The 11,498-nt window shown below is 45.8% G+C and overlaps 1 protein-coding gene across 11 annotated transcripts in view; it reads right to left on the bottom strand.

Moving 5' to 3' along the window:
• The window catches only part of INPP4A (inositol polyphosphate-4-phosphatase type I A), a 150,952-nt gene extending 143,131 nt beyond the window's left edge, over nucleotides 1–7,821 (bottom strand). For 4 of the 11 annotated variants that reach the window (XM_075590522.1, XM_075590519.1, XM_075590524.1 and 1 more), the window contains exon 1: nucleotides 3,807–3,967. The gene's annotated coding sequence lies outside the window, so the exon portion shown is untranslated. Of the gene's footprint in view, nucleotides 1–3,806; nucleotides 3,968–7,581 lie in introns of those variants that run through there. The other 7 variants (XM_075590523.1, XM_075590521.1, XM_075590527.1 and 4 more) reach the window with 4 other exon arrangements.
• Nucleotides 7,822–11,498: the final 3,677 nt, after the last annotated feature.

Below are 11,498 nucleotides of genomic sequence, written 5' to 3'. Positions count from 1 at the left end.
CAAAGAGTAGTGCTACTGAGCATGGCAATATATATTTAAAATCAGAGACAAAACATGAAACACAGACAGAGCCCAGTGCTACATCCATTGACACAAATATACGGTACAGTGATAGATAGATAGATCTTCTGAATAAAATGGTATTTTAGTTTAACTAAGTTCAATAAGTAAGTATAGATATAGGATAAAGTATCTGTTGTCTAAATTTAGCATAGGTTGAACTTGATGGGCCTATGTCTTTTTTCAACCTCATCTACTATGTAACTCTTTGGCCAAAGTGATGTAAGCCCATGAGCCCCTCCAAGGCAAACCATGTTTCTGTTCAGCTGTTCCCAACTGATTTGGAGGGTGGCTCCTCCTTCCCTAGTTTGAAGCTCACCCCTCCCACTTTTAAATGGTTAAAGCTCACTCCATTTCACCTTCCACACTCATGGGAACTTGCATGCAGTTTGATTGCGACAAATCTGATACAGAGTGCTTTTCCTGGTATTGTACAGGTTAATAAGAGCTTTAATCAGACTTATCACTATGCAACTAATTTTGACAGATTTATTATAAATCATTCTTCCTGGTAATGTACAGGTTATTAAGAATTTATATTAGTGTTAGGACCCATGAGACGTGGTCTGCCTTGGAGGGGCTCATGGGCTTACGACACTTTGGCCAAAGAGTTAAACTAAAAGACCATTTTATTCAGAAGATCTATCTATATATATGCACTGTACCGTATATTTGTGTCAATGGATGTAGCACTGGGCTCTGTCTGTGTTTCATGTTTTGTCTCTGATTTTAAACACACACACACACACAGAGAGACACACACAGAGAGACACACACAGAGAGACACACACAGAGAGACACACACACTTCTAACCGCCCCGCCAGACAGATGATAGTCGCGCGTGGGGAGGATTGGCAGATGCAGCCAGCGACACTTCTGCAGCTGCACCACCCAGCTGACGGTCGCCCGGGAGGGGAGAGGCAGCCGGCAGCACCTCTACAACCGCACCGCCCAGCTGATGGTCACCCGGGGAGGGGATGGGAGAGACGGCCGGTACTTCTACCACGCACCGCCCAGCTGATAGTTGTGCGGGGGGGGCAATGGGAGACGCAGCCAGCATTTCAACCAGCTGTCAATGATACCAGCAAGCGCCCCCTAGAAGGTTTTTTCATTTTATTTTTTTTTAAACATCGATTCTAAGACGCATCCCAATTTCACACGTGTAGATGGGAAAAAAAGGTGCGCCTTAGATTCAAGGAAATACGTTAGTCGGAGAGCGCGGACAGTTTTCCATTGGAGTTTAGTCCAAGTGAGAGCAGAGTACCCCAGTTTTCCCAATCCACATTACGGGAGTGCAGAACGTCACATTATGGTCCTTTATTGGAGGCACTTTGTTTGCTCTGCACAGTAGTGACAAAAAATGTCAACTTTCTTACAGTAAAATTCCTTAACATTACTTCACCAATTCTGAAAAACTTTTAAGGCATTGTATGTGTATACTACCAATAAAACGTTCACGAGTGGTTTATGGTTCTTGGCAAACAGCACTTCTCCTGTCACACGGAGCACCTTGTGTGTGTGATGTCAAGCCCTCATAAAGCACACCTACGTATGAGAATGTCACTCATGGTCATAGCCAAGCGTTCTAAAGGCAGGGGAATGATTTCCATATGTTGTAATAACACAAGATCTGCATACGCTTTTCACAATGATAGAAAAAACAGTTTAATTGTTTGTTTAGCATGGTTGTGTGCATTAAACAAATGAATGGCATATTGTAAAATACACATACATTAACACTTGACACAGATGGTAACTGAACTAGAAAAGGGACCCGTCTACCAAATTGGCAAATGTGCTTTACATTTTTTGTTTTTAAAGCAATGAAAATGCAAAAATCGGTTGCCAAGTAAATAACAATGAAGAACAAGAAGTCTGAAATTCATGAATGTCACCAGATCTGGACAGGGGAAAAGGAGATTCATTTTTCACAAGATACCAAGAAGTTAAATGTTTACTGTATTACATATGTAGTTATTTGGCTAGCCTAAAGGAACTACCAACCTATTCTCTTGCGCCATGGTTAAACCACATAGGAAAGAGGTGAAAGACAATACAGTTTTGTGAACATGACACGCATATTATCGTTATGGAAAGCAGTTGCTTAGATATAATTACAAGGTAAGCCACATAATACACAATATTGTGGGATTTTAAAAATTTGCACTGGTGCAAAAATACTGTTAGGTGTTTCAATAAAAAAAATAAGCAACGGCAGGATTGAAGGTAAAAATGTACAATGCTGTGTCTGACAATGAGCAACAAGGTGAAGAACACCAACTTCAACACATTATCCTTTGAGTGAAGCCCCACTGCATGTCCAATAGGTTAATGTGTGTGAGAGCTAAAGGCTCCTTCCCCTTCCCTGGCACCAATAGGGTTACAGGCATCTACATCACAAAAAGGGGTTACACACTATCCTATTAATTGTAACATTTTAAATTCGGAAAACACCATTAGCAAGAAATGGGTATTTATACATCTGGACAAATGTGCGTACACACACGTACACACACACACACACACAGTTACTATGGTAGCTCTGACAAGATGTTTGATTCGGAATAGTACACTATATCCAATGAATATTTGAATGAGACACTGTTAAACTTCCTGCTGTAATGGATTAACACTTTCTATGACAGTCTAAATTGAAATCTCTGCTGTACAAGCCATTGAAAAAGTGGAGGATAAGATAACGGACTCCTAATGATTAACCACATCAAGCCTGACATTATGATGGGGAAGAGAAGGGACATTGTAAAGAAACCAAGCAGCTAAGGCCTAGCTCACGGTGGCGGCCCAGGCGCGCGCACTCACGCAGCCCCAGCGATGTGTACGCTAGCTGCAGGAGATGGGTCGCGGCAATTGGGGGTGTGGCAGACGCGCCACGGAGCTGGTTCACCCTCATTGACTGAACCCGCTCACGTGACGCCGACATCACGCAATTTCAATTTTTGTTGTGGCGGCAAAATGTAGCAGCATCTGCGCACGCAGCGCCGCGGGCTCCTGAACTACCTTAGACAATCAGGTAAGAGTCCTTGGAGTGTGCACGTAGCGACGCCACCACCGTGAGCTCGGCCTAACTCATGACTGTTATATTTTCTAAATACCGAGTACACAGAATCTGTCATGACCATTATAAAGAGTGGTGTGTGGCAGTAAGGTGAGCCGTGCCTGAAGCTTACTGAGAGCAGTCTGACTGCGCGAGGACTGTGTCTCCAGGACAGAGATGCCACAGAAGACAGGTTATATGATCTCAGATGGAAACCATCTGATCTTCCATAACACATACGCCCTGCCCCAGAATGACAATTAAGCACAAGCCTCATCACTGAATACTAATAAATACATATATCACCATCAGCCCTTGTTGATCCACTGCTGAATGAAGGCCTCTCCCTTGATCTTTCAGGTGCTGCGATTGCAAGCCTCTCTTGTCCACATTATTGCTCCAACTGTGTGTGTGTGTATTTATAACACACACACACACACACACACCGGTATGCATCAAACACACAGCATGCTCGCCCCAGCACACAGTCCCTATAGCAAACAAGCTTTGCAATGCGCTGCAGACCCGTCCAGCCCTGATGTTGCGACATGACACGATCAGACGCTTTGCATCTTACAGCTGCATAAACCGCAGGCAGCATATACACCTCCAGTCTGTGCTGCTGCTTCTTCTTCATGCATTTATTTATTTTCTACAAGCAACAGATATAGAAACAAAGAAGAAAATTACCTTGCCGGGCAGGGCCTCCTCCAGGACGTGTGAGCTCCTCTGCCGGCTGCTCTCCTGTCTGTGTGTGTCTGTGTGTGCGGTGCCTGCCCGCGGCCGCTCTCCTCTCTCCTGCCTGCCCGCGGCTGCAGGGGACCTCAGTGCAGGGAGGGAGGGATGGGGGGGGCGCGGCCACTCCTTGCAGGTTGATGCGTCTCAGCAGCGATCACAACACAGATTCGTGCTCGGACCCGTGACGTCAGAGACAGACTCCACCCCTTCCCCCTGCTCCTTATAGCTGCACAATGCAAGGCGGGACTGCAGCATTGTGACACTACCTTGTGTGCAGTGAGGTAACGTGCATAGCCTCTGTGCTCACTGCTGGGACCACTTGTGTGCAGTGAGGTAACATGCATAGCCTCTGTGCTCACTGCTGGGACCACATGTATGCAGTGAGGTAACATGCATAGCCTCTGTGCTCACTGCTGGGACCACTTGTGTGCAGTGAGGTAACATCACATGTGTGCAGTGAGGTAACATGCATAGCCTCTGTGCTCACTGCTGGGACCACTTGTGTGCAGTGAGGTAACATGCATAGCCTCTGTGCTCACTGCTGGGACCACTTGTGTGCAGTGAGGTAACATGCATAGGCTCTGTGCTCACTGCTGGGACCACTTGTGTGCAGTGAGGTAACATGCATAGCCTCTGTGCTCACTGCTGGGACAACGTGTGTGCAGTGAGGTAACATGCATAGGCTCTGTGCTCACTGCTGGGACAACATGTGTGCAGTGAGGTAACATGCATAGGCTCTGTGCTCACTGCTGGGACCACATGTGTGCAGTGAGGTAACATGCATAGCCTCTGTGCTCACTGCTGGGACAACATGTGTGCAGTGAGGTAACATGCATAGCCTCTGTGCTCACTGCTGGGACAACATGTGTGCAGTGAGGTAACATGCATAGGCTCTGTGCTCACTGCTGGGACCACATGTGTGCAGTGAGGTAACATGCATAGGCTCTGTGCGCACTGCTGGGACCACATGTGTGCAGTGAGGTAACATGCATAGCCTCTGTGCTCACTGCTGGGACCACATGTGTGCAGTGAGGTAACATGCATAGCCTCTGTGCTCACTGCTGGGACCACATGTGTGCATTGAGGTAACATGCATAGCCTCTGTGCTCACTGCTGGGACCACATGTGTGCAGTGAGGTAACATGCATAGGCTCTGTGCTAACTGCTGGGACCACCTGTGTGCAGTGTGGTAACATCACATGTGTGCAGTGAGGTAACATGCATAGCCTCTGTGCTCACTGCTGGGACCACATGTGTGCAGTGAGGTAACATGCATAGCCTCTGTGCTCACTGCTGGGACCACCTGTGTGCAGTGTGGTAACATCACATGTGTGCAGTGAGGTAACATGCATAGGCTCTGTGCTCACTGCTGGGACCACATGTGTGCAGTGAGGTAACATGCATAGCCTCTGTGCTCACTGCTGGGACCACCTGTGTGCAGTGTGGTAACATCACATGTGTGCAGTGAGGTAACATGCATAGCCTCTGTGCTCACTGCTGGGACCACCTGCTCAGTTGTGTATTTACTCAAGATTTTTTTTTTATTTTTTTTTTAAAGTGCCAGTTAATTTAATTCCACTTGGGTCCCATTTTTTTGTACAAACTCCCCTTACAATGTGTGTGTTTGATCTGAGCATCTGTAGTTTTCTGCTTTAAAAAAACAAACTATTGATGTCAATATTATTGGGCCAAGTCCTCTTTAATTGTGATATTGGTTTAAAAAAATACTTTGTAGCTCTCAATAAATATGGCACATTTGGAAATCACTTATTTCCAGTTACCATACATCTGTTCCCCTGATGAGTACAGCCTGTCATATACATCCTGGTATATTTGTTTTTTGTTACATCTGAAATCACTTACGGCTTATTGATATCGTATTAGCTTTGTTCAATGCACGATTTTGTAAGCTAGCAACACAATCTTAAAACTTTACACGTTTTTTATTAACCACCTACAGTATATGATGTCACTTTACATTGAAACGCACGATAAAGATATTCAAGATTCGTTTCTACAACTTGAGACAGCAGAAATAACTGTTACAATACATAAACCTAGTCTGAAAGGGAAACAGGTGTATAGATAATGACTTTTTAACTTTTGGTATTATCAACATTTGTTAAATGTAATGTTCTTTTCCCGATTATATTCCAGCCCAAATAAATGTCATTTGTGTTGCGCTAAGATGAGCATATTTCGAGATGACATGATATTCAATACAATATTATTGACGATGATTTCTTATACTGGTCATTTACTCATTTCTGAATGTATGAATTGCAATGCCAACAAACGAACCCAGCACTTTAGAAAAGAGACAATACATTACATAGAATTATAATACAATAAGTACATCCAACAAAATCCCACAGTAAAAAAATAATTTTTAAAAGCGCTTGGATTGCGCATTTAATATCAGCTCCTGTAACCTTGAGCAAGTCACTTTATTTCCCTGTGCCTTTATTGTTTTACTGTGTAACGGTCTTTCATATCAGTGCTACATAAGAATAGAGCATTATTGTGCAAAAAACAAAGGCTGTATAAGAGTTTGCATCAAAGTGTAATTTATAGTAGATAATATTTTTTACATTTCCTCACAAGATCCTTTACATTTTCTGTAAATAAAAAGCACATAATAATGAGTTTTTCATGGTTATTTATTTAAAGGGTTTATAGCAAAAATCTCCCATCTGTGTCGTTTTTTACTTCCCTGAATCGCGGGGGTCCACCAGAGATGACCTGTGGTCCTACTAACGTAAAGGGGATCACCCTCCACCAAGTGCCCAAGATATATTTGAGCCATTTTATGCCTATGTTAGACAGGTGTAAAAGACCTACCTTAAAACACACTTGCTTAACAAACACATGAGTAGCTCCGTGGCTGATACTTTACACCTTATAAAGCTTGGCCCCCTGCAGACGCACTTACTAGAACACGCTGCTACTGTCTCTGTACGTTCTCCCTACTTACCAATTAGATTGTAAGCTCCTCGGGACAGGGACTCCTCCTGTTCCTTAATGTTGCATTTATGTCTGAAACACTTCTTCCCATTATGTGTTATTTGTATTAGTTGTTATTTATATGATTGTCACGTGTATTATTGCTGCTGCGAAGCGCTTTGTACAGTAATGGCGCTATATAAATGTAGCGCTGTTTCCCCCACCCTATGGGAGATATGGCGGCTGCTGAGTGTGTGTGGTGCTTTACCTGTGGCTCACAGGAGGCCTGAACCTCCACTGCTGGGAGCCCAGGGTGTACCTGATCCGCCTGGTGACAACGCCTCCACCTGTGAGGGATCCTGACAGCGCCGGATAACCCCTTCACAGGACCCAATGCAATAAGATCACACACTTGCATTTAATAACAGTTTACTGAACACAGGTACAACTAGATATAGACATAACCCACATACAATATTGGCACATCCATGGCCCCACCGTGCCCTCCAACCGTAGTGTCCACCCCTGATGGGATTTCCCCAAAGTACTAAGGGGCCCATGGGCACCCAACCTCCCTGGTGTCCACAAGAGCCAACCCACCCAATGTGTGAGACAGCGCTGCCCACAGTAACTGAGAGTGTTATAGTTGGTGCACGTTGTGCGGTACCTGCCCAGGTGCTCCAGCACCCGGGTATAGCCGAAAAGGGAACCACTGATCCAGCGACGTTGATGTCAGCGAAGCCTCCGCCTCTGCGTGGGGTGAACTCCCGTAGGAGGGTCTCACCTTTGATATTCTATGATAGTGCAGTGGTGGTCCTGCCCCAGACCACAGTCTGCAAATCGCTGTGTGGCGTCTTTAAATGGCACTATACACTAACTGTATACAGCTACAGGGGAAATGTCCCTAGCTAGGGGTTTCCCTGTAGCAGCCACAATCTGATTAGGTGAGTGGGGCCTATCTTGGACCTAAAGGGTTAATCTGGCCTAGTCTGGATGCCACTGACACCTAGACCCTACATTCCCTTTCTCTGTCCTGGCTCCGACTGTCAGCCCCCCTAACTGTCAGATCCCCAACTCCCAGTCCCCTAACAGTCAAAACCCCAACTGTCAGAATTCTAACAGCCATGCATCTCTCAGCCCTATTGGATGCCTGGCAACATGTGGTCTACAGCCTCTGAGGCTGCTGGGAGTTGTAATTCCCCTGCTGTGCTATACTCCTAATGGCCGCCACTTGCGCTTGCTACTGCGCATCCCCCCCACAGCCCGCACTCTCCCCAGCCTCCGCTGCCTATGGAAAGGTAAGGGACAAACAGGGGACCAGGGGGACCCAGGCTACACAAATAAAGACATAAATACATACACAGTATAAATTACAGAAATGGCTGTGTAGTCACCGATAGAAAGTTGTGACATCATCAGGATGAGACGTTGCAACTTTCTAATGGCCACCGGAGTGACCCCCGACCCTGCGGCCATTTTCTGTGCGGTGCTCGTATAACTGGAATCAAGGGGTTTCCCGGATGGCAGGGGACCCCCAAGTTCAGATAAAAAATATGTAAGGGGGTCACCCCCGGTTCCCCTGATTTTCCTTTGCCCCCTGCCTTATCCCTGTGGCAGTGGGGGAAGGGGACGGCGACTTCTCCCGGCAGGCACCGCCCTCTTGGTTTTGGCGCGAGCTTCGCCCATGCGCAGTAAAGATCGCGCACGCGGTCCTCATAGAAAAGAGCTTTGCCAAGGACTACAATTCCGAGCAGCCTCTGGGGACTGCACTTTCACCCTTGTCACAGGCAGCATTGAAGCCAATAGAGCTGGCAGATTCTCATGCTGCAGAGTTGCAACAATGTTGTGTGCAGACAGGGTTTTTGTCAGTTGCAGCACGTTGATCAGTCAGAGACCGAAGCCGCCCAGGGAAGGAGGTAGGGTACAGGAGTCAGGGACTCCCTGTACTAGGCCAGCACCCCCAGGGCCCGAGATAGCTCAGCTCCCCAGTAAGGTGAGTGTTGCCAGGGTCAGCCCTCAGGTTAGGGACCCTGCCACTTACATTAGTGGGAGCTGGGAAAGAAAGGTCACAGAGAGTTGGAGTCAGGGAGCTGTAGGGAAGGAAGGGGGCGGGGAGCGAGTGCAGCTCCTGCCCCATATAGGTACCTACACCCCCGGTAGGCCCCAACTCCCCACTAGCTTAGTGGGTAAGTGCTTAGGGAGGCTCAAGATAGGGACGCTGCCCTTAGCATAGAGTGCTGCCTTGTCAGAGTCACGGCTGTTAGTGCTGTGAGGTCTGACAGGCAGGCACCTTGTTGCGCAGAACGTTGGCTGCAGCCTCCAGTGAGCTACAGCTTGCTGCTGTAGGCGCTGGGACTAGTCCAAAAGTAGTGAGGCTGAAGGGACTTGGGTAGTTAGGGGCGTGGGACAGGCCATAACCCCTACCGGCCATAGGAGTTCCCCAAGCCACCGCAGGTTGCTGTACTACAGGGACAGGCCCTAGGTTAGGGTTCCGGTCAGGTTAGTACCACTTATATAGATAGGGACACAGCGGCTGCTGCTGTTCCTGTGGGAGCGGTTGGACCCACGTTGGGGTTCACAGAGACTTTCGTATGAATAGGATCGCCCCTGGCGGTCCGCACGTGCAAGGAGTTCGGTTGGAGGATCAGACGGATTCATCACACGTCTGACCCTTTGAGAAGATTGTTGCTGACCCGAGCACCGGAGTGCTCGGCAGGTATTATACCATCATATGTGCACCAACAGGCCTAGAGGTTCTTAGTGACTGCGCAGTTACCCATTGACTATCTCTGTAGGAGTACGGGACATTGGGTGTGGTTCTTGGGACACTGGGTGGGATCACCTAGTGTTGGGGAATCGTCCTGCGAGACGTCACTGTTAGTGTCTCCTCGTGAGAGGGACACAGGTTATGATTGATGTGATGATATTCTCCCTGCATGTTAGTAAAGCCATTAGTTATTATACCCACTGTGTATGTGATTATTTGTGATTGTCCTGCGAGGAACAACTCCCCCTCTGGTGGGAGCCATCGCAGGTGGAGGCGCTGCATCGTTGTAAGTGAGTACCCTAGTATAATTGCCCCAGGTTCCCCGTGGCGGAAGCTCAGCCCTCCTGTGAGCCAACAGGTAACGCACCACACCTGAGTAACCTTGTATGTTCCTGCACCCACACAGTGTAATCTGCGATTGGGGGGGGGAATACCCGTTACAAATAAATAATATAATATTGAGCAGTGAGGACTGCTGTTTTAAGTAACTGAAGAAATTGTATGTGTTATTAAAGGATGACAATGACATCATTATTTGATGGCAGGTCCACATTGGGACCATCTTGTAATTGCGCGTTTACGTGGAAAAATTGGAAATATCAACATAATCTCCCCCAAAAAACTATAAGCAGTCTTGCCTTTTTTGAAATAATTAACAGCCAAAACATTACCTTTATTTTTTAAAACCTTTATTTGTGTCTGGCTCACAAAGTGCCCTGCAATTTTTACAGACAAGTACAGTATGCAGTAAATCAAGCCGCCAATTTATAAGACGTGCCCGCGTCAGAAAAGTGGTTAGTTAAATGGGGACAGACTAAAATGCTTAATGTGAAATGTCCTGCCGTTACAATATGTGTGGGAACAAAGTCATACAAAATGTGGGCGTAAACATCTTTTTCCCAAAAATTTTAAAGAGAGAAAAATACAAAAAAAAAAAAATCATAATTTTTAAACAATCTCCAAATAAAATGGTAACAAAACAATAACAAACAATATTGTACATTCCAAATATTAACACTAATGTTGAATACCTACTATCAGCCTTTATAGAAGATATCATATCTTTAATAATAACAACCTGAGATCTAGGTGCAGAGGTGCACTGGACTGGCCAACACCTTAATTAGGTAAACCCTAGGCTTCAGGGTTTAGAAATTTCCTCATGGCCTAAAACAATATGATTCAAAGGTACAACAAAATTAGAGAGACAGAAAAATGTTACCTGGCCATTCACCTCTCAATAGAGCATAGAGAAGCCATGCTGCAACATTTCACACATTTGAAATGTCACTGAAATGTACCCAGCATGTACCTGGCTAGTTTAAGGCAAGTTTTAGAATACTCGTTGGCTCGTCTGTAGCATGTTGGAAGGGCTTTCCGATATCTTGCTGAATTGTTGCAAATAAGGACCTCCATCTATTGAAAAAGAACTTGAACCCAGATTCAAGATTACGGAACCAGTCAAATCTCTCGTCCATCAGCATCACCATCATCTTGTAAGAAACGCTGCTTTACGTAATTCAAGTTCTTTTGGGGAGGTGTGAAAAATCAACAAACAGTATACTCAAAAACGGATACTAGTGCGCTCAAAAATAAACTGAAGCGTAATCAAATAACAATATGTAAAGATGGAAGGTGCAATATTCCAAAACACCCCATTTTGGCACATGTTTGTACACATTGATTTCTCTTACAATAGTTGCATCCTCCAGATTGTATGCTGTGTATATCTATCTCAATACAATTGATATATGTTGGCATATCAGTGTTTTCTTGTTATATTCACATTGAGTGCTGGGAGGGCTAAGGGTCCCCCCTGTCGATCCCATGCACCAGACATTATAGACTTTAAACGTTACCTTGGGAATGCTGTCTGTAACACAGTACTTTTTTTTATCCCAAAACAGGGCCCCCCAAGTTGGAGCCCAAATAAC

This window comes from Ascaphus truei, chromosome 3 (genome assembly GCF_040206685.1).
Source record: "Ascaphus truei isolate aAscTru1 chromosome 3, aAscTru1.hap1, whole genome shotgun sequence".
In the NCBI taxonomy this organism is placed as follows: domain Eukaryota; kingdom Metazoa; phylum Chordata; class Amphibia; order Anura; family Ascaphidae; genus Ascaphus; species Ascaphus truei.
The sequence above is the reverse complement of the archived record's forward strand: the minus strand, read 5'-3'. Positions and strand labels throughout refer to the sequence as shown.